The sequence below is a fragment of the Mesocricetus auratus genome, unplaced genomic scaffold (genome assembly GCF_017639785.1).
Source record: "Mesocricetus auratus isolate SY011 unplaced genomic scaffold, BCM_Maur_2.0 Super-Scaffold_100010, whole genome shotgun sequence".
NCBI lineage: Eukaryota > Metazoa > Chordata > Mammalia > Rodentia > Cricetidae > Mesocricetus > Mesocricetus auratus.
In genome coordinates, this window is record NW_024429194.1 from 62,142,724 (window position 1) to 62,169,856 (window position 27,133).

At 39.2% G+C, this 27,133-nt stretch overlaps 1 long non-coding RNA gene and 1 pseudogene across 2 annotated transcripts in view; one reads left to right on the forward strand and one right to left on the reverse strand.

Moving 5' to 3' along the window:
• Positions 1 to 27,133, reverse strand: part of LOC121142846 — a 197,320-nt gene that overhangs the window by 73,807 nt on the left and 96,380 nt on the right. The window lies entirely within an intron of this gene.
• On the forward strand, positions 17,551 to 17,977 carry LOC101831287 (annotated as a pseudogene).

The following is a 27,133-nucleotide window of genomic DNA, read 5'->3' on the forward strand; positions in this document are numbered from 1 at the left end:
ATAAAAAGACATCTAAATACCAGATATTTTAACTGTGGCAGAATAGGACATCTGAAAAAAATTGTAGGCAAAGCATTCCTAGAGATAATGATACTCCTAGAAATGATTCAAGGCCTCAGCCTCCTGGATTATGTAGGAGATGTGGCAAAGGCCACTGAACCAATGAATGTAGGTCAACCACAGACAGACAAGGTAACCCTTTAAAATCGGAAAATCCATGGAGGGCCTCTTGAAGGGCCCCATATCAAAAGCAGTCTGGTCATTCCCAGTCACTGTGGAGGACAATCTCTCTCAGGATGATTAGAAGATCCACTGCCTATTGTAAAGAATAATACTGTTCTGGATGATAGATAAAGTACTGAAGGTTAGTAACTGGAGGAAACAAAAATACGATTATTTTGGCAAACTTCTATACAGGATCACAGACCCAAATTACCAGTTAAAATAAGTAATACAGTCACTATTGGCCTTGTGAACAAGACCGCGGATGTCACCATCATAACTCAAAAATCTTGGCCTTCCAGATGGCCCCTATGTTCAGTTCTTAGGGATTGGAAACCCATCTCAAGTAAAACTAAGAAGGAGATGGGTTGACTACATAGGGCCAGAAGGACAAAAAGGAAGACTGAGGCCATTGTTGCAGACATAAATCTCTGGGGTTGTGATCTATTGCAACAATGTAATACCCAGATTAACATTCCTCCAGTATCAGATATGAATCATAAACAAGCTCTTGGCAGTAGAAAAAAATATTGTAAGGCACTACAGAAAACAGATGCCAAACATACAGGTTGTACAGAAACAAGATGTGAGTGCCAAACCTACAGAGGAACCAAAAGCCCTACCCTGTAAATGGCTAACAGATGGACCTGTCTGGGTCTATGACCTCTGAGAAGCTAGAGGCTTTAGAAAAGCTGGTTCAGGAACAGCTAAATGTTGTACATATTGAAGAATCTACCAGTATTTGTTATCAAAAATAGGTCTGGTAAATGGAGGATGCTTGCTGATCAGAGAGCCATCAATAAAGTAATTCAACCTATGGTCTCTATACATCCTGGGATGCCATTACCTTCTCTGATACCTAAAGGATGGCCAGTTACAGTAATTTATCTAAAAGATTGCTTATTCACTATACCTTTACAAGAAAAAGATAGGGAAAATTTTGCCTTCACAGTGCCTATCTGTAACAATTCTCAACCAGTTAGGATATTTCAATGGAAGGTTTTGCCACAGGGAATGTTAAATAGCCCAACTTCATGCCAGTATTCTATGCAAAAACCTTTGGAAATAATGTGCTAACAATTTCCACAATCCATAATTTACCATTACATGGATGGCATACTAGTGGCTGATTTGAAAGAAGGAACGTTGAAAAAAATGTTTGAGGCAGTAAAGGAAATTTTACTCGCTGGGGATTACAGATTTCCCAAAAAAAAAAAAAAATACAAAGAGGAGATTCTATTAACTATTTGGGTTATAAAATAGATCTACATAAAAATTAGACTGCAAGAAGTACAGATAAGGAGAGATCATTACCAGACCCTTAATGATCTTCAAAAATTACTAGGAGAAATTTCTCAACTGCAGACAATTATTGGAGTATAAAGGCACGATTTAAAACACCTAAAAATGGCCCTAAAAGGAGATAGGGACTTAAATAGTCCACAAATATTATCAGCTGAGGCTGAAAAATAATTAGAATGGGTAGAAAAGAGAATACTAGAAGCACATGTGGACCATATGAAGCCAAAACTAGACTGCATTCTGGTTATTTTTACCATCTAGAGAATACCCCTCGGGGATTTTGATGCAGAGGGAAGATATCATACTAGAATGGATGTTTCTGCCACATAAACATAAACAGGATAAAAAAACTGAAGATATATATAGAAAAGATCTCTGATTTGATTTTTTAAAGGTAAATTAAGGCTTCGTCAATTAAATGGAAGGGATTTAACAGAGATTATAGTACCTTTAACTAATGAAGAAATTTCCTCCTTATGGAAGGATAATGAATATTGGCAAAGGGCTTGCAGGAACTTTTTGGGAACCATTAGTAACAATTATCCCAAAACAGAGAGAATCAAATTCATAAAGAAAACAATCTGGATCCTCCCACATATTATAAGAAAAAATGCCAATCTCTGGAGTTCCTATATTCTACACTGATGCAAACAAGTCAGAAAAGTCAGGTTATAAATAAGGAAATATAAGTAAAGTAGTTCAAAGCCCTTACAACTCTGTACAAAAGGCAGAGTTGTATGCCATTCTCATGGTACTTATGAATTTTACACAGCCTCTCAATATAGTTACTGGCTCTCAATATGCAGAGAGAATCATCTTATACATTGAGACTGCTGAATTTATTCCTGATGATATGATATCAACCTTATTGTTTATACAATTACAGGAAACTCTCAGAAATAGTAATCATCCTCTATATATAACACACATCAGATCCCATACAGGTCTGCCAGGTCCTCTGGCACAAAGTAATGATGAGATTGATCATTTATTAATAGGAAGTGTGCTAGAAGCTTCAGAATTTCATTAAAAGCCACCATGTTAATAGCAAAGGTTTAAAGAAGGATTTTTCTATCACTTGGCAACAAACCAAGGAAATAATAAGGAACTGCCCCACTTGTTCATTCTATTATCATGCTCCATTAGCAATAGGCAGTAATCCCTACATTACTCAGAGAAATGAAATTTGGCAAATGGATGTGTTTCACTTTCCAGAATTTGGAAGTTTAAAATATGTGCACCATACCATAGACACATTTTCAGGGTTCCAATGGGCTCTGGAAAGGCTGATTCTATTATCACACACCTCTTAGAGGTCATGGCCATTATGGGTATACCTGCACAAATAAAAACTGGCAGTTCTCCAGAATATGTCTCCAGCAAATTGGAACAGTTTTCCAAATATTATAACATAAAACATGTAACTGGTGTACCTTACAATCCCACAGGACAAGCAGTGATTGATAGATCTAACCGAACCTTAAAAGAAATGCTCCATAAACAGTCAGGGAGAACAAAGACCCCCCAAACACAGATTACATAATCCTTTACTAAGGTTGAAGTCTTAATGCTAATGAGAAAAGACAAACATCTGCAGAAAGACCCTGGACTACAGAAAAAAAACTTCTCAACTAAATCAGCCAGTGTATTGCAAGGATGTTATGACCTCAGTTTGGAATCCAGGATTATGTGTTACGTTGGGGAAGGGGTTTCCCCTTTGTTTCTGCAGAGGAAGAAAAGCTTTGGATTCCATCAAAATTGATCAAGATTCAATCTAAAGAGGAGAATCCTCGGGAGGAGCAAAGATGACAGCTTATCCACGAAGTCATATTCTACGATGTGTAAGGAGACCTCAGCAAAGGAAAGGGAAGTGTTTTGTTTTTGTCTTCATAGGAAAACCCATCTCCAAACAGCAAAAAGATACTGAATGTGTGGATACCTAAAGAGGAGAGGATAGCTACCCAAAGGACCATCAAACAAAGAAGAATCTAATGTTTGGTATCAATGTCTAACTCTCTTAACGTTGTCCTTATAATACCTATTTCTCTTTACTTCCTAATACTTTTTTTTGGTCCAAATTCACTTAAACTAGTGCTGGCTTTGGAGTTGGCTTTCTCCTCCTCTAAATCCAAGCAAGTTGTTAAAATAAAATTCATACTTTCTGTATTATTTCAAGGAGCCAATTAATGTAAGACAGAAGAAAACAAAATCTAGGGACTATCATCTGTTTATATTCAGTTCTTCTCTGAAAGTCTAATTTCCCTCATGTTTACTATCTTCCTTATTGTTGCCTTTCCGGGTATGCATACATATAAAAGTTGAAATTTCTTTGTTGATATTAACATTTGAGTTTTCCACAGAGAACAAAGAATTTCCTAACAGCACTCTTCCAAAAGTCAGAAAGAAATTTGGGGCCCCACTTCATCAACTCCACCTGATCTGACTTGATGCATCTGAACTGACACTTACCACCCTGAAACCAGTTTGGGACTACATTGCTCTACACACCTCCAGACTAATTAACTGATATGGTACACCTTCTACAATCTGGCCAGAGCCTCAGACAAAAGCTTCAATCAACATTAGAACTTCAGTCAAGAACTTCAATCAAGCAGCTCCCATCAAACAAAGACTGAGTACAAATGTAGCTAGTCCACTTGAGACATTCATTACACTAACATTTTCTTCCTACAGGATCCAATGAGGTTACTGTCATCTCATTGCAGCAGGAAGTAATTTTGAGAATGCTACCCCCCTTTCCCTACTGTTGATACTACAGGTTAATTTACACCTGTTAGGGTTAGTTTTCAATTATTTAGGGTTGGGATTGGAAGGAGGTATACAGACATGGGCATCTCTTTCAGATAAGCTTAAGGTTTAGATGGGATAGATATAATCTAGGATAGGATATAGGTAGATTATAATTTATCACCTTCTATATATGTATATATGCTTTATATATGTTTGAGACAATTTAGTTTTGTTTCAAGTCTAAATCTTTTCTTTAGACTAAAAGGGGAATTGTAGGGAGATATCTCATATATCCACATCACTGACCACGCCCCTTTGGGTGTGGTCATAGGTACATGGGGGAGGAGTGATAAAGGGAAAAGGAAAGGGGAGCTCCCTCTTAGTAAAGGATTATGCAATCGTGGTCGGAGTGGATGGAGCGCTGACCTCGGTTTTGTTTTCAACTTCTCATGTAAATAACTTCTCTCTCTCTAATAAAGTGTCTTATGAGCCCTCTCTGTGGTTTCCTTGGCATGGCTCGTTTACCATCATCATTACAGTTTCTAACATAATCTGCCCCTTTGGCAGTTCACCTATCTCTATCTTCCTCTCTCTAAAAGTCACACACACACAATTAATTATTACCTAATTAAGTAATTAAAGTTTGCAAGTATTTCTAGCCACCTAGATAGCCCTAGTTCTGTCCCTAGGGTTAGTCCTTGCTCTACTGTCCTATCAGGACTGTTTCTCCTTGTCTGTTATTTTCTGTGACCAAATAGAGGTGGACATAAGAAAGGATTGACTTCTTGGGAAATGTATAACTCCCCTCCCTTGGCTAGAACTTCAGGGATAAAACAATTATGAGATTTTGTGGCCAGGCTCATGATTTTTTTTGTTATCATAATTCCTTCAGAACTCAGAGACACAATCGGACTGCATCCAATCAGTTCTGGATGCCCCACATGCTATATTGCACAACCACAATGCACACAGCTCTGAGTTTTTGTAGTTGAGGATTCTGGTCTGTACTATCATTTTCTTTTTTCTTCCAGGCATCTGTTTACTAAGTTAATGACTTCTAGAAGTCCTCAGAAGGAGAAAATAATTAATTTTAACATAAACATATCAACCTTGCATGATGAGGTCCCAATGTTTATCAGAAAATTCTTAACAGAGGGAGAGAGAAATGCACAATTTTATCTCCTGCTTGGGCTATCTTCTCACAGTCATAGTATATCACTGCTCTGTGAAATACTACTGTGATCATCTTTTCCAAGCTGCAAGTCCAGACTCCAGGCTTTTAGTCAATTTGAATTACAGGTTATAGGTGGGAAACACCTCAAAAAGCCAAGCCTCTTCCTGTCTTTGCCTTGAACTTGTGGGTTCCAACTGATAATTATCTGGAACACTGGAATGAAGTAGACAGTCCCTGTAAGTATTCTATAGTCTCCTATCCTTTCATTAGCCCCTTATTCACTATCAACAGAAGAATGTTCTGTGATAGACTAACAAAAGTCACCAGATTTCCTGCCTGCAGATCTGGACCTTGCTTCCCATTAGTCATCACTAAACCAACAACATGCACTTTTCCACGTGCAGACACCAAAAACATAAATTAGTTAAAACTGGATTCCATACAGAATGATCAAACTCATGATTCTAGACATATCCCTTCCATCTCTTCTAATCTAGAGAAAGTCTGTTGTTTATAACGCCAGCCTACCATCATGAGGAACCAAGGGTTCTTTTTCCTGATGCTCTTAAGTCCTCTTATGCATGGGCATCCCATGGTCTAATGTGTCTGTTTCAGCATTACTCATTATATCCATAACATATACAGCAGAAAAAGAGAAAGAAAATTAAAAGGATGTTCCTTCCTTTAAGAAAAGGTCTTAGAAGATATACAATTAGCTCTTCTACTTGCCTCACATTGACCAAATGTAGCCAGCTAGCCACATCTATCTACAAATGAAGTTGAAAAATAGAAATTTTCATTTGTTCATTCATATTCTGAACTTGTTTTAGAATAGTGAAACACAATAGATATTGGGGATAATGCCTGGGTAAATTCTCTGCATATATTTGTGGATCTTGGAAATTTGTAAGTTTCATTTACTACTTGAGTTCCTGAGTTTATGAGCCTCTCACCTCCTGTGTTGGTAGCTTATGTCAACTTGATAGAATCTAGAGTCATTTTGAAACAGGGAACCTCAACTGAGAAAAAAAAGTTTCCACCTGAGCCGGGCAGTGGTGGTGCACGCCTTTAATCCCAGCACTCGGGAGGCAGAGGCAGGCGGATCCCTGTGAGTTTGAGGCTAAGCTGGACCGACAGCCTCCAAAATAATACAGAGAAACCCTGTCTCGTAAAACAAAAAAAAAAAATGCTTCTATCTGATTGCCCTGTGAGCAAACATGTAGTGATTGACATCGGTGAGCCTAACTCTCAGGGAGCCATCCCCAACTTGGGTCCTGAATAGTGTAAAACAACCAGGATGAGCAAGCCAGTAAACAGTGTTCCCCTGAGGCTTCTGCATCAGTTCCTGTCTTTGGTTCCCACCTTGAGTTCTTACTTTGGTTCCCCTCAATGTACTGTGACATTGATTATGTAAACTTAATAAACCATTTCCTCCCCTGTAAAGGGAAAAGCCTTTTCCTTGAGAAGCCTTCCTGCCAGCCTGATTACAGAGCCGCATGAGTCCCAAATAAACACACAGGAGGCTATATTAATTATGAAGCTGTTGGCCTTGCTTGTTTCTTACTGACTAGCTCTGACTTAAGTATTTATCCCATAATTGTTTATCTAAGTATTTCTCTTACCGGAGAAATTTCTGGGCTTCCTACCCCATGGGCGGTTACATCTTGACTTCCTGTGTTTCTCCTTCCCAGGATACTCCTTGACTCCTAGTCCCACCTATCTTGCTTCCCTATTGGCCAATAGTGCTTTATTGACATATACACAGGACTTCCCCAACACTCCCCAAGTTGCTTTTGGTCAGTATTTTATCTCAGCAACAGAAACCTAGTTAAGTCACCTCTCTCCAGATAGTTGCTTCCCTTAAGAATGCTTTGATTCTGGGGAAATAGCCACACAACAGTGGCACCTGTAATATCTGCTCCCCAGAAACACTAGAAATGTCTATCAATGTCTCCAGAGACACTGTAAGATGATTCTAAGCATAAGATCAGCCTGAACTATGTTGTGTGACACCATCTTAAGAAAATATATGTATGTACATAATACAAACATATAAATATATAGGGCAAAGTTAAAAAGGGAGTAAGCAAGATGTGGTTTTAGGAACCTAAACCCAAAGTCAGTAGATGTAAGGAATGTGAGTTTCTAGAGTATTTGTTAACATGGCCCACAAGAAATATATTTGAGGGCTGAAGAGTGGCCTTTGTAGTTAAAAGCACCGCTACCCATCCAGAAGACCTGGGTTCAAATCCCAGCATAAACGTGGTGATTCACAACCATCTATAACTCCATTTCCAGGAGATCTGACACCCTCTTTTGGCCTTCGTGGCTACTGCATGTACATGATGCATAGACATACATGCAGGAAAAACACCCATTTACATTTTATTTTTATTTTATTTTTGGGTTTTTTGTTGTTTTTTGTTTTGTTTTGTTTTTTGTTTTGTTTTGTTTTGTTTTGTTTTGTTCTTTTACAAGATTTCTCTGTGCAACAGCCCTGGCCATCCTGAAACTCACTCTGTAGACCAGACTGTCCTTGAATGCCAAAGACCCACCCACCTGCCTTTGCTGAAATTAAAAGCTTGTGCCACCACCACCCAGCTGCCCATTTGCATTTTGAAAGAGGATTGACTGGTGCTAGAGAGGTGGCTCACTGCATAAGCACACATACTCCTATTGCAGAGAACTGAGTTCAATCCCCAGCATCCCTGAGAGGTGGCTCCTCAGGCCTCTACACCCTCTTCTGGCTCTGTGAGCAATGCACCCACCACAACTCAAATTCATACACATACATATATACTCATAATCAAAAACAAAGTTAAAAATTTTAAAGACTAATTATTTAAGAAACACATAAAAACAGGAAGTTATCTTTTTAATGTAGCTTGTTGTTTATTTGGTTGTCATTGTTGTTATTTAAAAGAATCTGCAGTTTTCAAGAGTGGGAGTTCTGGCAATGAAAAGCTTTTTACAGTCAACCTCCACCTATGGTCTCAGCAGCATTGTCTCTCAAAGAGCTGCTGACTCTCAGGAAAGATGAGCAGCCTCCATCATCACTGGTGGCTGATGACAGTGACATAATAAGCACATAGACTTCCAAAGGCATGCAACAAATGAAAATCACTGAAGATTTTGAAGAAAACAGTGTAAGAGACACTGAGATTACAAACAGAAAAAACAGCTGGAAAATGGGATACAGAGAGCAGCTCCACTCTGAGCTATTCAAGAGTTTACTAAATTCACGAAAAGATGGTCTGATAGCAAAATGAACACAGTTAAAAAGCAAAATAGAGAGCTGAAGCAGCAAAGTGAGAGGCTTTCCTCGACTTTAACACAAAAAGAAGCCTTCAGAGAAGGACGTGAAAGGGCATTTTCTTCAGTCCCTCCCTCTGGAAGAAGCAGAGGAACAGGAGACTTATCTGAGATTGATTGCCATCAACTAAACCTGCTTCCCATTTCAAGACCCAACAGGGAGGAGAAGCAGCACCCCTTGAGGGCTAAAAGGGGAATCACGCACACACAATAAATGATGCTGCCATGTTTCAGCCCAGGCCTGAGTTTGGAAACATTTTGCATTGTCCCAACTTGTGAGACACTGCCATTATCCAGCACAACTTTGAGGTGTTGCTACAATCCTCAATGTCTAGGACAGACCCTCTCAACAAAGCACTATTCGGCCACGATGTCAATAATGCCAAATTGGAAACTCCTAACCTAACGTCAAAACAGAGAAGCAGGAAATGGATTTTAATGCTAAGGCAGCTCTAGCTGTGCCAGATATGGCCTGTTGAGCAACTGAAGAAAGAGAAACTATTCGTAATTGGCTCATGAGCAACTGATTATGCATGTGGGGAAAATAAAGCAGAATTACACCTACATCACTCCAAGTGATTTAAAAATTAAATGTGAAAAACAAAGACGGAATATCTTCAGAAAAATACAAACAGATGTCTCTATGCTAAACAGGGATAAGGGAATCCTAAATCAGACTCAAAAAAGCCAGCATTATAAGAGGAAATCTTAATATGGCTACATTAAAACTGAAAAGTAAAGATTAGCTCCATAAGCTAATTTTTAAAACAAGCCACAGACAGAGATGAGAGATACTTGCAACTCATGTATTAAGGGAGTAGTCTGGGAACAAGTTATCATCAGTCACTCAAGAGAAAAGGAGCAAACAAAACTGAATGTGAAATTCACAGAAGAAATCCAGTGGTCAGTACATAGTAAGAAGAAACAACTTCACTCATTCTGAGATGAATGAAAATAGAACAAGAAGAAGCCATTTACAAATACCTCATATAAACAAAAGTTCAGCAGGCAACACTGAGGGTTGGAGCAACAGAGAAAATGAAAAAAAAACTTGGTCCCCACTTGTTGTCAAGAGTTTGATTCAAGCACTTTAAAAAAGATCTGGGAATCTGTGTTAAAGCTGAAGCTATGTCTGATCACATGACCCACACATACCAGACAACGGGAACAGTTTGGGTAGTGGACTGAGGTTGGATCTGGCTCTTGTGTTTGGCACAAGGCCTCACCTGTGGCAAAGGCTAACCACAAATTCACGACCTTATTGCCTCTGCCTCTAGAGAGCACTGGGATTACAGGTATCACCACCATATCTGGCTCATTGAAGACTTGTTTAACTACAGACCATTTTTTTATTCATTTAAATTATTTCATCAAAAGTATCATAAGTGTTTTTCCTGGTTATAGTAATTCTACAAAGGGATTTCATTATGACATTCCTATAGATGCATAATGCATATTGATTATCCATTTGCCTTAATTTTTGATAAAAAGAAATTGAAAACAAACATCCAGCAACTAAGAGAGATTTAAGTAAATGGGCTGTGTTTGTACAAAGGAACACTAAAAATAACTAAGGATACATTTGAAACCAAAGGGAAATCTCAAAATAACAGTGTGAGGCCTGGGGAGATGTTTCAACAATTAAGAGCTCCTGCGGCTCTTGCAGAGGACCCAGGTTTGATTCCCAGCTCCCACCTGGAGCTCACAACCAGCTGTAACTCCAGGTCTAGCAGATGCAATGCCCCCTTCTGACTTCCATGGGCACCAGGCACACACATGGAGTATAGACACCAAGCAGGCAAAACATCCATACACATATTTTTATTTTAAACAAAAGCGATATTGGGGCTGTGGTGGCTTCAATAAAAATGGCCCCCATGGGATCTTATATTTGAATGCTTAGTCATCGGGGAGTGGAACCATTTGAAAGAATTAAAAAGAATTAGGAGGTGTAGCCTTGTTGGAGGAAGTGAGCTACTGTAGGTGGGCTTTAAGATTTCAAAAGCCCATTCCAGGCCCAGTGTCTCTCTCTGCTTGAAGATCAGGATGTAACTCTTAGCTACCTTTCCGGCCACCACCACGGCTGCCCTTCTGCTACCCTCTCTACCCCTGAAACTGTAATCATGGCCCCCTTTAAATGTTCTCTTTTGTAAGAGTTACCTCAGTCAGAGTCTCTTCACGGCAATGGAACAGTGAGTGACTACGACAGGGAGAAAGTCTCATCTCAAAGAAGAACAAATATATGAAACCACATACATAAAATCTCAAGCTTGCAAAGCAATACTCTATAATACAAATAGGTACATAGCTATGACATTTAAAACCTAGGAGCAGGGGAAGTAGAAATCAATACTACATCAATGATAGTTGCTAATTCTTAGTATAAAAAAAGAAGACTCAAGGTTAAATTGACAATATTATTTGATATGAGGGTACATGCCTAGATTGCATCTTGATATCAATGGGAGGCCTGCTCTTTTCTCTTGGGAAATGGAGGAACAAAGGATCTGCAGGAGAGGGGAAGTGGGGAATACTTGGAAAAGAAGAGGGAGGGGAAGCTTCGGTTGTAATGTATTGTATGATAGAAGAATAAATAAATAAAATATAGTAGTAAAAACAATTAAATTGCACTAGGGAGGCAGAGGCAGTCGGATCTCTGTGAGTTCAAGGCCTGCCTGGTCTACAGAGTGAGTTCCAGGACAGCCTCCAAAACAGTACAGAGAAACCCTATCTTGAAAAACCAAATAATAATAATAATAATAATAATAATAATAATAATAATAATAAAATACATACACTATTAGAATTTGCTCTAGTGTCAGTGGGTATATAACATAGATGTTAAAAATATTATTGTAGCCTTGTATAGGTATTCAAATTATTTCAAAAACTAAATTAGCTGCAATTAGTTATAAATAGTTATCACAAAATTACCAAAGACAAAAATCATACAACCATCCACTGGAAATACGAAGATTTAACTGTCCAATTGCGCCCTCTGCTGTTATGTAAAGGATATAACCAATAATTTACAGCAAAATAAACACTGGAGACTTGAACGAAGAAGGCTGAACACTCTCTTCTCTCCACTCCAGATGAAAGCAGCCTTCACATCAGAAGGAATATGTTCAGACTATCTTTTTGTATGAAGTGTTTCTCCCAGACAAATGAGGTGAAAGTTTAAGGATAGCATGCCCGCCTCAATGCAGACGATGGGCCAGTCAGTCTCTGCCAAAGGCAAGAGAAGGATGTGGAGGCTAAGACTTGGGGGACTGAAAGAAATGATACTTAGCTGTATTAATTCTAGGTTAGAAATTTGAAATTCAAAGGGTCACCCAGAAACTACGAATACACAAAGAAATTTACAAAGGAAAGATTATTCCAGATACAGCAGCATTCTGTTCCTGTGTGTGAATTCTGACAGAATTTCTAAGAACCTGCAGATGGCACACTCCAGCAATGACATCATCTTTACCACCTCCCATCCTCCGTGTCTGGGTGAGGAGCTGCTATAGAACTGTCCTCCTACATCAGCTTAAAACTTAAGACTGCTTGGGATTTGCCTAGATGAAGATTCTCAGGGGTGGGGAGGCACCAGGCAAATCAGCCTGCCAAAAATGCTTTGTATTTCCTATCCCTGCTGTATCAAACCACTACAATGATGCTGGTTTATTCCAAACACCATACATCCTAAAATTCTGGAAATCACACCTCTGAGAGCAATGCTAATTCACAGGGCTAAAATCAAGGCAGCATTGGGAAATACCTGGAGGATAAGCCATTTCCCCCCTGGAGGTTGTCCGCATCCCTTAGCTCAAGGCTTCTTAAGCTATAGGTGATGGCCCCTTGTGGGTTAGTATAACTGAATGTGAGGGTCATAAAAAATTGACAATAATGATAAGTTTCTAAATACACAGTACCCAAAACTTGATTCGAAATTAAACATGTGGGGTGTTTCTGGCAGTCACGGGCATTGACTCAAGCAACCTTACTGTGGTCTTGGTTCTAAACACACATGTGCACTTTGTGCTGACACCACCATGTCACTCAGCACTAACAAATGCTGTCTGAACACCTTGACTCCGATCGGAGACTGTCACATGCTGTAAACTGCAGTGTTTTTGCTGTACATATGGAAGTTCCTGTTCTTATGAAAATATAATGACTTAATTACAGAAAACAAAAACTATTTTCCCAATGCCATTCTTTGATATATAAATATCAAAACCATGAAGTGTTGGGATGGTACTGTTTTACAATATCTGAATCTAGAGATTTCTGTTATCTTCTTGCTCTATAGAACTATGTTCAATTGCATCAAATAAAGGTTAAAAATAAACACTTTAACAACATTTCCAGATCATCTGTACACATAAGTGTGAAGTCAACATTAAAATTAAGCATAAATGTAATTTCAAAAGTTAAATCTGGTGTTATACTAGAGAATTTATTAGCAACATTAATTCATATTTTAAGACAAAGATATTTTTGGTCTGTCCAAGTGACAGAATTTAGACAGAAGAACATTGATGGCATGAGGGGGAGTCTACACCACCAGGCTACAGCACACCCAGACTGACAGGAAAAGACATATGCTAGATTATTTTTTTGCAGTGTGGACTGACTTCTAATGATTGTGTCTGTATAGAAAAACCTCTTTACTTATTTTGTAATGAAGTTTTGGTTGTAGCAATCATAAAACCAGCCACACAAAAACATCTTCACATGAAGAATGTCACATGCCATGGCAAACCTAGAGGATATTCTGAGAAAGTTTTCAAATACAAATGTTTTGGAGAAATTTGTTACCATCGACAAAAAATAATTTACTTGAATATTACAAAATGTCTTGCTTAACTGTAAAACCTGAAATGCCCTATAGGATAGGATCCCTTTTCCTCACTGCAGACCCATCCAGATGCACCTACAGCCATCACTTTACTAAACAGAGTAATACCTAACTACATCCTAAATATTTTTCCTATACCCAGATAAGTGTGGTCCTCAAGCTTCACCAAGGAAACTTCTCTTCCTAACAGACAGAATCATTACAAAAAAGCTACAACCAATCAATATGCAGAGTTGTGGAGTACAGTCCCAAAGGATAAATCTGCAAATCAACCTGGCAAATAGGGCTCAGGGACCGTTGTAGAAAAATAGGGAGAAAAGATGGTAAGGGCCAGAGAAAACAAGAAGCTGTCTGTGAGACTATGTCTTCTAGAAATATCAGAGGTGCTACACCAGTGATGTCGCACCAACATGGCTGTCCTAAACATGACCTGAACATGTATAAAACCAACGCTAATGTGGGGAGGCCCATGTAATGTGGATGGGGGAAATCCCAAGAAGCCTCAACCCTAAACAAAGAACTACAGTCAACTAAGGAATGCTGAGAGTGGGAGACATAGTCTTCCCCAGGGAAGCCCCACCAATTGATAATCCAACACCAAATGATCAGCCCTGAAACCAAATACATAGAAGTAACATTTTACAGACTGAACTGGTTATATTATATATTTAGGATTATATACATGTGTGTGTATGTGTGTGAGTGTGTGTGTGTGTGTGTGTGTGTAACAATTAAAGAAAAGGGGAGTCGTTACATGGAAAGGGTTAAAGGGAGGAAAGGGAAGAGGAAAATGATGTAATTATAATCTCAGAAGACAAAAAATTATAATAAAAAGATAATTCGGTGTGTAGTAAGTCACAAGAAACCTCAAAAAGATCTTGCCCAAGATAATGACAGTGAGTGCTAGCCACTTTGCACAAGATAATGACAGTGAGCGCTAGCCACTTTGCACAAATGAGCCAGTACAGATACACTTCCTTCATTATCGGGAGCCTAATTCAGAAACGGAGGAGTATAAAGACAGTCATAGAAAATCCAGAACCACCAGAGCACTGAAGGTCAAAGAAAGATGTAAAAAAAAATGGCTACGTCACAGTTTAAAGAAGAGGATCAAGGGTAGAGGGGGATATTTACTCTAAAAGTGGAACAGACATGAATAAGGCCAGTGTGTTGTTCAAAGACATTGGGACAAAGCTTCCTGGGAAGAGGAGATCCAGAAAGTCAAAGATATCCAGGATATTGGGGTAAGTGGGATCATAGCTTGACATGGAGGAAGGGAAATGACCAGGCAGTGGGCAAAGAGAGCAATAGGAAGGCTAGTCAGAGAGCAAGCTTCTGGGATTCAGGGCCAACTGCCAGGTAGGGAAACTGCAGTCAGAGAAGGGGCCTCTGATGTCAGATGTCACCTGAAACTTCTAAGACTGTCTCTGCTCCTGGTGGAGCTGACCAGGCCTCAGAGAGCCCTTCTCTTAATCCATAATTTTCTACTAAAATTATTTCTGCTTTTATATCTACTGATTCCCTACTGTTTGTTCTTGGATTGTCTGACTTTACATTGCAGTTTCTAAAGCTAAATGTTTTGTTTGTTTATTTTTAATGTGTCTAAATTGCAATAAAAATGAGTACAAATGAAAATTCTCTCCACAGTCCAGCTGCCAGATGAGCAGAGCTCTATCAGTTCATAGACAGCAGATACCCAAGGCTCCTTTTTTCCTGTCACCAAGGCACACTCAAAAGGCCTCTCCTGTGCTTCCAAGAGGCTCCAATCTTTTTCCTTCTTCCCTTTTTATTTAAATTAGAAACAATCTTATTTCACATGTCAATCCCAGTTCCTTCTCCCTCTCCTCCTCCCCTGCCCCACACCAACCCCCAATCTCATCCCCTTTCTGCTCCCCAGGGAGGGTGAGGTCTTCCATGGGTGATCTTCAAAGTCTGTCATATCATTTGGAGCAGGGACTAGCCCCCCTCCCCCATGTGTCTAGGCTAACAGAGCATCCCTCTATGCGGAGTGGCCTCCCAAAGTCCATTCGTACACTAGAGATAAATAATTATCCACTATCAGAAGCCTCCTAACTGACACCATGTTCAGGGGGTCTGGGTTGGTCCTATGCTGGTTTTCCAGCTATCAATCTGGGGTCCATGAGCAACCCCTTGATCAGGTCAGCTGTTTCTGTGGGTTTCTCCAGCCTGGACTTGACCTCTTTGCTCATCATTCCTCCCTCTCTGCAACTGGAGTCCAGGAATTCACCTCAGTGTTTAGCTGTGGGTGTCTGCCTCTGCTTCCATCAGCTACTGGATGAAGGCTCTAGGATGGCATATAAGGCAGTTACCAATCTCATTATAAGGGAAGGGTATTTAAGGTAGCCTCTCCACTATTGCTTAGATTGTTAGTTGGGATCATCCTTGTAGATCTCTGGACATTTCCCTAGTGCCAGATTTCTCTTTAAACCTATAATGGCTCCCTCTATTATGGCGTCTCTTTTCTTGCTCTCCTCTATTCTTCCCCCCTCTCAGTCTTCCTGGTCCCTCATGTCCTCCTCTCCCCACTCCTCTTCTTCCCTTCTCTTTCTCCTACCTCCCGCTCTCCTCCTCCCATGCTCCCAATTGGCTCAGGAGATCTTGTCCCTTTCCCCTTCTCCAGGGGACCATGTATGTCTCTCTTAGGTTCCTCCTTGTTTCTTAGCTTCTCTGGTGGTGTGGATTGTAGGCTGGTAATCCGTTGCTCTATGTCTAATATATGAGTAGAGGCTCTAAATTTTAATGGCAATTTTGGTTTTACTTCATATATTGCACAGGACTGGAAAGTATGACCTGTACGTTTTCAACCTTCTTGGTTTGTTGACATTTCCTCATTGCCCAGATTGATCAGTGTCCCATTTTTCATGCCCCCTGGGAACTGAAGATAATGTCCATTCTTCCTTCCTTGTGTGCAGTGCTCCGATAACTCCCTCAGCATCCCTCCCAAATGTTCCCTGTTGTTTTTATTTGTATTGACTTTTTGAAGTGGGGGATTTTAAAATGCCCTCACTATGGTTATTTTTTCCTATATTTTTAACAGGTTTTATTTTATTTGACTCAGGGCAAATCACTTTTGATACATGAAAGTTCGTGACTTCTAGCAAATTGTACCCTATTTTCTTTATAAAACAGTGTTCTTTGTCCCACTTAAAATCTTGGTCTTATTCTGCCATCTGATATTTCTTGGCTAACCTTCTTTTCTTTGGGTTGGCATTCACCCCACACATAGTTATTTTATCCATTCATTCACTTTTCAGACTCACACTGACCATTTATTTTTGGTGCCTCTCTCATCAAAAGCACATATTTGATTTTATTTTTTGACTCTGTCATCTATTATGATTTCAGGGGTTTGCCCTTTTTATTTCCCCCTTTTACTGACCTTTCTAAGATGGATTGAATTTTACATTCTTGTTTCTGCTTTTTTTTCCCAGTCCTAGGCATTAAAGCCAGGGTGTTGAATATACTAGGAAAGTGCTCTATGGTGGACCCACACTCCCTGCCTCAATGGGTGTCCTGCTCTACCACTGTTTGCCTTATTCACTTGACAAAAGGTCTCTCACTAAACCTAGAGCTAGGCTAGCAGCCCACAAAACCCAGTAAGCATCTTCTCCCCTTTCACTGGGATCACAACACAGCCACACTCACTTTTTACAAAGGGACTAGAATCCAAACTCAGGTCCTCATGTTTACCCAGCATTCTCACCCACTGAGACATCTCCTCAGACCCTATATTCAACTTCTGTAATAACATCACTTTAAAAAACACTTCTCTATAAGTAAGCAACATTGTGTTGTTATGATTTCCCCTCAAAAATGAGCAAATATCATTTTCTAGTTCTCTGTCTTTCCCAATCAAGCCTCAAAAATAGTAGTAAAATTTGGTCCAAATTATAATCAGGGCTGGATCGCAGCCACCTAAATGAAATTCAATCCCTTCATGATTTTTGACCGAAGCAAGAACCGCAAACGGCATTTCAATGCACCTTCTCACATTCGGAGGAAGATCGTGTCTTCCCCTCTTTCCAAAGAGCTGAGACAGAAGTACAATGTTCGATCGAATGAATGATGAAGTTGAGGTTGTCTGAGGACACTACAAAGGTCAGCAGATTAGCAGAGTGGTCCAGGTATACAGGAAGAAATACATCATCTACATTGAACAAGTGCAGTGAGAAAAGGCTAATGGCACGACTGTTGATGTGGGCATCCAGGCCAGCAAAGTGGGTATCCCCAGGCTAAAACTGGACAAAGACCCCAAGAAGTTCCTGGAAAGGAGAGCCAAGTCTCGACAAGTAGGCAAGGAGAAGGGCAAATACAAGGTAGAAATGATTGAGAAGATGCAGGAGTAGGGGCATCTCATACACAGCTTCCATTAAAGACTGTTTGAGTAAAAAAATACATCTTATAATTAGTTCTATGCTATATACTCTTTTACAAGTTACATGAAATATACTATTACAACAATTATTGTCAACAACTTGCTTGTTTACCTACCATTGCAGTCTACTTCATTTTCTTTCTCTAATTTTTCACTTGAAAATAATTACTTCAAAAATGTCACAATTTTCAGAGCCCTGTGTTTCTGCCTAATTCTTGCTTGATACTTTCTAACTGCAGAAATTTGGCTTCTCAGTTATTTTTCCTCATAATCACATAGACCAAGCTCTCTTGTACACTGGACTTTGGTTTTGTAAATAAGTTTTAGATTATTCCAACTCACTTTGCTTCACATTTGGATGCTTTTCTGAAAACTTGTTAACTAATTTCTTTAGCCTAAAATTCAAAATCTAGAATTTTCAGCTTACTATTCTCTCCTATCCTTCTGTTCTCATGAGACAGGTTTGATCAAAAATATATCTTCAATTCTGAAATATTTTAGTATTTTATTTTTATTTAGAAACAATCTAATTTTACATATCAATCGCCCCACCACCGCAGTTTCCTCTCCTTCCCATCCTCCCATGCCACCCACCAACCCTACCCATCCACCCTCCACCCACTCTCCAAGGATAGTAAGGCCTTCCATGGGGATCCTCAAAGTCTGCCCCATCATTTGGGGGAGGGCCTAGGCCCTCCTCCATGTATCTGAACTGAAATAGTATCCCTCTATAGAGAATGGACTCCCAAGTTCATTTATGTACTAGGTATAAATACTGGTTCCACTGTTAGAGGTCCCACAGACTGCCCAGGCCTCCTGACACCCACATTCAGAAGACTTGGTTTGGTCCAATGTTGGTTCACCAGCTTTAAGACTGGGATCCCTGTGCTCTCACAAGGTCAGGACAGCTGTTTCTGTAGGTTTCTCCAGCATGGTATTGACTCTTTTGCTCATCCCTCCTCCCTCTCTACAACTGGATTCCGGAGTATGGCTCAGTAGTTAGCTGTGGGTGCCTGCTTCTGCTTCCATTAGCTACTGGATGAAGACTCTAGGGTGGCAATTAAGGTAGTGTAGTCATCAATCTCATTATAGGGAAAGGACATCAAAGGTAGCCTCTCCACTACTGCCTAGATCTTTAGTTGGAGTCATCCATGTAGATATCTGAACAGTTCCCTAGTGACAGATTTCTCTTTAAACCTATACTGACTCCATCTATTAAGGTATCCCTTTTCTTGCTCTCCTCATTCCTCCCCTAACTCAACCTTCCTGAACCCTCCTTTCCATTCTTTCTATCCTCTTACACAGTTAGGTGAAGATATAAATGATATACAGTTATAGGTATATAATATAAATATATAATATGGATAGATAAGTAGCTGTAAAGACAGAGATATTTGGTCTTCTAGACCTATCTTCATGTCCTTTAAAAAGGATTTTGAGACAGGATCTCAATATGTAGCCCAGGCTGACCCAGAACTCAGCTCTTCCTGTCTGCCTCCTGGGTAATGGGATTGTAAACATGTTATCAACACACCTAGTTTCTACTAGATAATCCTTCTGTACACTGTGAATATGTATTACTCTCATTGGTTAAAAATAAAGCTGAGTTGGCCTATAGCAAGACAGAATAAGGATATGATGGAAAGCCAAGCTGAAAATACAGAGAGAAGGGTGGAATCAGAGAGAGACGCAAGCCAACAGCCAGAGAAATGAGACTTGCTAGAGAACAAAGCCATGAAGCCACTTGGCAAAATATAGACTATAGAAGAGGGTTAATTTAAGTTGTTTCGTCTAGACAGGGTATCTCTGTATTGCTTTGGAGCATGTCCTGGAACTCACTCTGTAGACCAGGCTGTCCTTAAACTCACAGAGATCCGCCTGCCTCCGACTCCCGAGCACTGGGATCAAAGGCATGTGAGAAAATCCCTTAAAGAGATAAGAAGAAAAACAATCCAAAAAATGCAAGAAATGGAGCAAAAGACAAAACAAAAATTGCAAGAAACAATTCAAACAGTACAAGGGCTAAAATCTGAAATAGAAACAATAAAAAAGAAACAGTCTGAAGGAATTCTGGAAATAGAAAAGCTGGGAAAACTGTCAGGTACTACAGATGCAAGCATAACCAACAGAATACAAGAGATGGAAGAGAGAATCACAGGTGTTGAAGATACAATAGGAGAATTAGACTCATCTACCAAAGAAAATTTTAAGACCAACAAATCCCTAACACAAAATATCCAGGAAAAGACCAAATTTAAGAATAATAGGCATAAGCTGGGCGGTGGTGGCACATGCCTTTAATCCCAGCACTCGGGAGGCACAGGCAGGTGGATCTCTGTGAGTTCGAGGCCAGGCTGGACCGACAGCCTCCAAAACAATACAGAGAAACCCTGTCTCGTAAAACCAAAAAAAAAAAAAAGAAGAAGAAAAAGAATAGGTATAAAAGAAGGTAAAGAAACCCACTTCAAAGGGCCAGAAAACATATTCAACAAAATAATAGAAGAAAACTTTCCCAACCTAAAGAAAGACATGCCAATGAAGTACAAGAAGCTTACAAAACACCAAAAAATCCCCTCAACACATAATAATCAAGACCCCAAACATACAGAATAAAGAAAGAATATTAAGAGCAGCTAGGAAAAAAGGCCAAGTTACATATAAAGGCAAACCTATCAGAATTACACCTGACTTCTCCATGGAAACTATGAAAGCCAGAAGGTCCTGATAGATATTCTACCAACATCAAGAGTCCACAGATGCCATCCAAGACTGCTATACCCAGCAAAGCTTTTGATCAATATAGATGGAGAAAACAAGATATTTCATGACAAAACCAGATTTAAACAATACGTATCCACTAACCCAGCCCTACAAAAAATTCTGTAAGGAAAACTCATCCCAAGGAAGTTAACTACTACCAGAAAAACATAGGCAATAGATAATCCCACTTTACCAAGAGGCAAAAGAAAAAGTGATGGAAATCCACATACAATTCCACCAACAACAACCATTCCAAAACAAACAAGAATGAGCAATCAATGGTCATTAATTTCCCTCAATATTAATGGTCTTAACATGCCCACAAAAATACAGGGGTTAACAGAATGGATTCAAAGACAGATCCATCCTTCTGCTGCATACAAGAAACACACCTCAGCTTCAAAGACAGACGTTATTTCAGAGTTAAGGGTTGGGAAAAGATTTTCCAATCAAATGGACCCAAGAAACAAGCAGGGGTAGCAATCCTAATATCTAACAAATTAGACTTTAAAAACGATCAAAAAAGATGGAGGTCACTTCATTCTCATCACAGGAGAAATCCATCAAGATGAAGTCTCAATTTTGAACATCTATGCCCCAAATATAAAGCCATCCATGATCGCAAAAGAAACATTACTAAAACTCAAAGCACATATAAAACATCACACACTTGTAGTGGGAGACTTCAATACCCCACTCTCACCACTAGACAAGACCACAAGACAGAAACTTAACAAGGATACGAAGGACCTAATAGAAGTTATGACCAAATTGGGTTTAACAGACACCTATAAAACACTCCATCCAAACACAAAAGAAAATACCTTCTTCTCAGCTCCACACAGAACCTTCTCTAAAATCGGCCACATACTTGGCAACATAGCAAACCTCAACAGGTACAAAAAAATTGGAATAACTCTGTGTATCTTACCAGACCATTATGTCTTAAAGTTAGAATTTAACAATAACACAAACCGCAGAAACCCTGCAAACTCATGGAAATTGAGTAATACACTATTGCACCACTCCTGGGTCAAAGAAGAAATAAAAAAGAAATTAAAGACTTCATAGAATTCAATGAGAACGAAGACACAACATAGCCAAACTTATGGGACACTTTGAAAGCAGTACTAAGAGGAAAGTTTATAGCACTAAGTGCCCACATGAAGAAACTGGAGAATAGTTACACTAGAGAATTAACAGCACAACTGAAAGCTCTATAACAAAGGGAAGCAAACTCACCACAGAGGAGCAGACACCAAGAAATAATTAAATTGAGGGCTGAAATCAATAAAGTAGAAACTAGGAAAAACCATACAAAGAATCAATATAACAAAGAGTTGGTTCCTTGAGAAAATCAACAAGATAGACAAACCTTTATCCAAACTTACCAAAAGGCAGAGTATTAACATGAAAATTGACAAAATCAGAAATGAAAAGGGAGACATAAAAACAGACACTGAGGAAATCCAGAGAATCATCAGGTCATACTTCGAAAAGCTGTACTCCACAAAATTTGAAAATTTTAAAGGAAATGTTCAATTTTCTGGATAAATATCATTTACTAAAATTAAATCAAGAACAGATAAGCAATTTAAATCATCCTATAACACCTAAGGAAATAGAAGCAGTCATTAAAAGTCTGCCAACCAAAAAAAGCCAAGGCCAGACGGCTTCAATGCAGAATTTTACAAGAAATTCAAAGAACAGGTTATACCAATTCTCCTCAAAGTATTACATACAATACAAACAGAAGGGTCTTTGCCAAACTCTTTTTTCGATGCTTCAATAACATTCATACTCAAGCCAAACAAAGACACAACTAAGAAAGAGAACTTCAGACCAATATTCCTCATGAACATTGATGCAAAAATACTCAATAAAATACTGGCAAATCGGATCCAAGAACGCATCAGAAACCTCATCCACTATGATCAAGTAGGCTTCATTCCAGGGATGCAGGGATGGTTCAACACATGAAAATCCATCAATGTAATCCACCATACAAACAAACTGAGAAACAAAAATCACATGATCATCTCACTAGATGCTGAAAAAGCCTTTGATAAAATCCAACAACCCTTCATGATAAAGGTTTTGGAGAGATCTGGAATAAAAGGTACATACCTAAACATCATAAAAGCTATATATAACAAACCAGTAGCCAACATCAAACTGAATGGAGAGGAACTCAAGGTAATTCCTCTAAGATCAGGATCAGGCAAAGCTGTCCCCTATCACCATATCTCTTCAATATTGTACTGGAAGTTCTAGCTAGAGCAATAAGACAACAAAAGGAGATCAAGGGGTTATAAATTGGAAAGGAACAGGTAAAACTTTCACTATTTGCAGATGATATAATAGTTTACATAAGTAAACCAAAAAACTCTACCAGGGAATTCTTGCAGCTGGTAAACACCTTCAGCACAATGTGGCAGGACACAAGACCAACTCAAGAAAATCAGTAGCCCTACTATATACAGACGATAAAAGGGCTGAGAAAGAAATCAGAGAAACATCACCCTTTACAATTGCCACAAACAACATAAAATACCTGGGGGTAATTCTAACCAAACAACCGAAAGAAAGACCTGTATTACAAGAACTTTGAATCTTTAAAGAAAGAAATTAAAGAAGACACCAGGAAATGGAAAGATCTCCCATGCTCTTGGATAGGTAGGATCAATGTAGTAAAAATGGCAATCATGCTAAAAGCAATCTACAGACTCAATGCAATCCCCATCAAAATCCCAGCACAATTCTTCACAGACCTTGAAAGAACAATTCTCAACTTTATATAGCAAAACAAAAGACCCAGGATAGCCAAGACAACCCTGCTCAACAAAGCAACATCTGGAGGCATCACCATCCAAGCTCTATTATAGAGCTATACTCCTGAAAACAACTTGTAATTGGCACAAAAATAGACAGGTAGACCAATGGAGTCTAATTGAAAACCTATTAATCCACAAACCTATGAATACCTGATTTTCAACAAAGAAGCTAAAATTATACAATGAAATAAAGAAAGCATCTTCAACAAATGGTGTTGGCATAACTGAATATTGACATGTAGAAGACTGCAGATAGATCCATGTCTATCACCATGCACAAAATTTAAGTCTAAATGGATCAAAGACCTCAACATCAATCCAGCCACACTGAACCTCTTAGAAGAGAAAGTGGGAGGTACCCTTGAACAAATTGGTACAGGAGACTGTTTCCTGAACATAACACCAGTAGCACAAGCACTGATATTGACCATTAATAAATGGGACCTCCTGAAACTGAGAAGCTTCTGTAAGGCAAAGGACACAGTCAGAAAGACAAAAAGGCATCCCACAGATTGGGAAAAGATATTCACTAACCCCACATCTGACAGAGGGCTGATCTCCAAAATTTACAAAGAACTCAATAAGCAAGTCTCCAAAGCACCAAAGGATCCAATTAAAAAGTGGGGGACTGAAATAGAGAATTCTCAATAGAGGAGTATAAAATGGCTGAGAAATACTTGAGAAAGTGCTCAACATCACTAGCCATTAGGGAAATGCAAATCAAAGCAACTCTGAGATATCATCTTACTCCTGTCAGAATGGCGAAAATCAAAAACACCAATGACAGTTTGTGCTGGAGAGGATGTAGAGAAAGGGGAACACTCCTCCACTGCTGGTGGGAGTGCCAACTTGTACATCCATTATGGAAATCAGTATGGAGATTCCTCAGGAAAATGGGACTCAGTCTACCACAAGACCCAGCAATTCCACTCTTAGGCATATACTCAAAACATGCCCATTCACACAACAAGGATGTCTGTTCCACTATGTTCATAGCAGCATTATATGTAATAGCTATATCCTGGAAGCAACCTAGATGCCCGCAACTGAAGAGTGGATAGAGAAAATGTGGTACATTTACACAATGGAGTACTACTCAGCAGAGAAAAACAATGGAATCTTGAAATTTGCATGCAAATGGATGGCACTGGAGGAAACCATCCTGAGTGAGGTAACCCAGACACAAAAAGACAAACATGGTATGTACTCACTCATATACGGATTTTAGATATGGATCAGGGGAGTGTCAGCCTACAATCCCAGTGCCAGTAAGTCTGGGAAACAAGGAGATTCCCAAGAGAGATGCATGACACCCCAGAGAAGTGGAATATAGCAAGATCTCCTGAGAAGACTGGGAACATTGGGGGAGGAGAGAGGGAACCAAGAAAAAGAGAGGGGGATAAGAGGAGGGGAGAAGAAGGCATGGGGGAGCAAGAAGGTTGAGTCGAGGTAAGAATAGAGGAGAGCAGGATGAGAGATAACATAATAGATCGAGTCATTATAGGCTTGAGGAGAGAACTGACACTAGTGAGATCTCCAGAGATCTACAAGGATAACACCAACTGGCAAACTAAGCAATAGTGGAGAGACTACACTAATAGCCCCTCCTTGATGATAGGGTTGATGACTACCCTATATGCCATCCAGGGACTGCAGGAAGCAGAGACAGATACCCACAGCTAAACACTGACCTGAACTCCTGGAACCTAGTGACAGAGATGGAGGAGTGATGAGCAAAGGGGTCAAGACCATGATGGTGAAATCCACAAAGACAGCTGACCAGATAAGGTGGAGCTTCTGAATCCCAGACTGATGGCTGAGAAGCCAACAGGGGACTGATCCAGACTCCATGAATGTACTGCCAGTGAGGAGGCCTCAGAAATCTCTGGGGCCTTGGGTAGTAGATCAGTGTTTACCATGGGTGTATGAATCATCTTTGAGAGCCCATTCCAAAGAGAGGGATGCTCTCTCATCCTGGACACATGGGAAGGGCCTAGGTCCTTCCCTGGATGAAATGACAGACTCTGGAGATCCCCCCAAGGAGGGCCTCACCCTCCCTGGGTAATGATATGGGGATTGGATGGGGGGCTAGAGGGGCTTCCATGAGGATGAGGACTTTGCTTTCCATGATTTCTTTTCTCTATTTCTTATGACTGAAAGATGCCTCCATGCCTAGAGAAGTGTGTCCTCTTAGGTGCTCAAAAAGCTTTTAGGAAAAAACATGGTGAATACATCTTTAATACCTCCCTCTAGTACTTGGGAGGTTGAGACAGGTAGATCTCTGTGTTTGAGGTCAACCTGTTCTACGTAGTGAGTTTCAGGGTAGCCAAGACTATGTAGTGAGTCTCTGAAGAAAAAAAAAAGAAGGAAAAAAGAAAGGAGGAAAGTAATTAAAAGAGAAGAAATACCTTGATGAGTAAATGAACAAATCATGGGTTAGTGTGGGTTGTGTGAGTTTTAACATTTAGAACATCAGTATTTGTCTTTCCTTTTCTCAAAATTAACTACTAGGTCCTCAGTCATTTCATCAAGTTAGAGAAAAATATTTTTTCATTTATAATTCCAACTAGAACCTTTTTTCAAATAAGGAAAGAAACTATCTTTTCTTGTATTTGCTACATATGCAGATATACTCTTAAGTTCCTTTACAGGTCTTCCATAGGATTTTGCAAATTATTCTGGATTTCCTAGAAACTTATCACTATAATTTAATCAGCTTATCATGTGTAAATGAAACAAATTTCTTCTTTTTGTGCCATGATAATTCAAATTAGTTCCTTTTCTTGATCTAATATATTAGATGAAACTCAAAACGATCCTGAATAATAGTTGAGAAGTCAAATACCCAAAATTATCTTGATTTCTATAGCAATAATTTCCTTATTTTGTCATTTGTTCAATTACTAGCTTTTAATAATTAGTTTCTGAAACTTTATGTGGTCTCCTGCCTTCTTTTTTTTAAACTTTAGTTAAGAATGGCTCATGAATAAAACAGTAACTTTTAGAGACTCTATTAGGTTAAAATAATCTATTAATATGATCTCTCATTTGTTCATTTGATCAACTGTATTAAGTAATTCTTTAGAAGGTTTTCCATGAAGAGACATATTTATATTGGTGCAGCCTATGTGTTCATAGTGCGTGCCTCTTTCAATATACCTTAAATTTGCTAATATACTTGGTTTAGAATTTTCGCCTTTATGTTAATAAGCTTTTACATTTTAGTTTTTATGTTTCCTTTATTATTTTGAAGGTATCTTATCCAAGCCTCAGAAATTCACTGTCATTTGTTTGTGCTGTGGCCTGGAATAATTCAGAATCATTATGTTTTCTTCTCTTTAAAACTGTGTTACTTTAAGGTCCTCAGACTAATTCCAGTCTGAGAAACATGGAGTGTATTTATGGGTTCCTACTAATGCTGTGACAAATTGCCAAAAAGTTAGTGGCAGAAACAATGCAGTTACAGAAGACGAACTCAAGTTAAATGGCTGTGCTTCCACAGGCTTCACAGGAGAACCTACTCCCTGCCTTCT